Raw genomic sequence first — 2407 nt, 5'->3', positions numbered from 1 at the left:
GGTGTTTTGCGGGTACTAGTTAATGAAGCTGCCAGTTGAGGACTTGTGAGGCGTCTGTTTCTCAAACTAGACACTTGTACTTGTACACTAGTACTTGTCCTCTTGCTCAGTTTTGCACCGGGGCCTCCCACTCCTCTTTCTATTCCGGTTTGAGACAGTTTGCGCTGTTCTGTGAAGGGAGTAGTACACAGCGTTGTACGATATCTTCCGTTTCTTGGCAATTTCTCGCATTTAATAGCCTTCATTTCAGAAGTTTCAGAAGGTTCTTTGTTTCTGGCCATTTTGAGCCTGTAATTGAACCCACAAATGCTGATGCTCCAGATATTCAACTAGTCTAACATGCTGACCAGACCTGACACGTCGCGTGAGCGAGCGTCGCAAAATAAATGTAGAAATCCATGTTATTCATTTATTGCACCCACACTGCTCGCACGCGCCGACGAGCGTCTGCGACGCCAAGGGCTAAAATAGAACTCCTCTCTATTTCTGACGCAGATGGAGCTGAAAGTCCTGCCTCTCCCATCTCCTCATTGGTTTATAGAAGCAGGTACCCACGTGCCATCTCCTCATTGGTTATACCCACGTGGGTGATTGAAAGACAAACTGTTTTGCTGGTTGTCGTGGTAAAGTTTAGATGCCGATCACCATATAAGTTCAAAGATGAAAAAGCCTGGGAGGAGAGATGACTAGAAACAATTCGGTTGGCAGTTTTATGTGTGAATTAATTGTCGAGGACCTTGTGCATTTCAGGTAAAATAACAACTCAATGTTTATATCCCAGGACAAATTAGCTAGCAACAGCAAGCTACCTAAATAGGACAAATTAGCTAGCAAGTGCAAGCTAACTAGCTAAATTGCCATACATGTTTAATGCTTTTTGACCTGTCCCCAAATTAATGTCATTGGTTCAGAGTTTGTTTTGATATTTTAACCTGCGTGTCGTGATCGCGTTTGGTGTGGGGGGACAAAATAAATGTATGTACGATGGCGCACGCACGCAGACGGTTTGGGTTCCGTGTAAAGAAGGCCAGTTGTATTGCTTCTTTAATCAGGACAACAGTTTTCAGCTGTGCTAAGATAATTTAAAAAGGGTTTTCTAATGATCAATTAGCCTTTTAAAATGATAAACTTGGATTAGCTAACACAACGTGCCATTGGAACACAGGAGTGATGGTTGCTGGTAATGGGCCTCTGTACACCTATGTAGATATTCCATAAAAAAATCTGCCGTTTCCAGCTACAATAGTAATTTACAACATGAACAATGTCTACACTGTATTTCTGATCAATTTGATGTTATTTTAATGGACAAAAAATGTTGCTTTTCTTTCAAAAAGAAGGACTTGTCTAAGTGACCCCAAACTTTTGAACGGCAGTCTGTATAGCCTCATCATTGTTATTTTATTGTGTTCATTAAAAAAATATATACATTTTCATGTTTTACTTTCTATTGTCTTAACTCTGTTTTCTTAAAACTGCATTGTTGGTTAAGGCCTTGTAAGTAAACATTTCAAGGTAAGGTCTGCACCTGTTGTATTCGCTGCATGTGACAAATACAATGTGATTTGATTTGAAAGAGGTCCACTCCTCTGGCACCACACTGGTCCCCTACACAAGCGTACTCTGTTGCAGGCCATCCATGCAAGTACATGACTTGAAATACGTTTCCCCGTCTTCTCTAAGGTGTAATGATTATGGAGAGGGATAGAACATTGAGAAACAAACATTCTGAGCCAGAGCTAGAGGTAGATTTGTAAGTGTTGCAAAAACGCAACATTGGTCTTAACGGGTTGCAAACTGAGACATTGGGCCCCATTCATATATTGAGAGACAAGTTAGAGAGATTGTTTCCCCTCCAAATTCTACAAATAAGGGCAATCAAATGCCCCCTCTACACATTAAAAGGACAAAAATGTATGTACAGTATGGTTTATGAGGTCAGAACAATGCCATTGACGATCATTCATTTCATGGTAAGAGGAGGTTATCCCTCCAAATTAAGCCAGAAACAACCATATAAACAACCAGATGTTTCACAAAGTAAGTTAGCTGTTCTTTTTATTTTTATTTATTTAACCTTGATTTAACCAGGTAGGCAAGATGAGAACAAGTTCTCACTTACAATTGCGACCTTCTCCGTACATACAAAATGTTATCCTTTGAAAAATATATGTTGGATTGATCAAGTTGATCAATTTGTCTATTTCAGACAAAATATGACTTAATTGCAGATGTTTTATACTATATATATATATATATATAATATACCATTAGACAATATTTTCCATCACATCATGCTTTTCATCAATTTTGATGTCATTGTAGTAACATATCACAGTTTTCTTACCACAAATTGTTCATACCATTGAAGTCCAACGTGCATTACAATGGCATTACACACGAGAGA

At 39.0% G+C, this 2407-nt stretch overlaps 1 long non-coding RNA gene across 1 annotated transcript in view; it reads left to right on the top strand.

Moving 5' to 3' along the window:
• Positions 1–1443, top strand: part of LOC149975686 (uncharacterized) — a 52645-nt gene extending 51202 nt beyond the window's left edge. Inside the window, exon 3 of the long non-coding RNA XR_016487695.1 lies at positions 1–1443. This exon is cut by the window's left edge and continues 854 nt beyond it. This is a non-coding gene — a long non-coding RNA (uncharacterized LOC149975686).
• The last annotated feature ends 964 nt before the right edge of the window (positions 1444–2407 follow it).

The sequence above is a fragment of the Oncorhynchus mykiss genome, chromosome 17 (assembly GCF_057628025.1).
Source record: "Oncorhynchus mykiss isolate SJ-2025 chromosome 17, ASM5762802v1, whole genome shotgun sequence".
Classification (NCBI taxonomy): Eukaryota; Metazoa; Chordata; class Actinopteri; order Salmoniformes; family Salmonidae; genus Oncorhynchus; species Oncorhynchus mykiss.
This window is presented reverse-complemented; position numbering and strand designations above follow the sequence as displayed.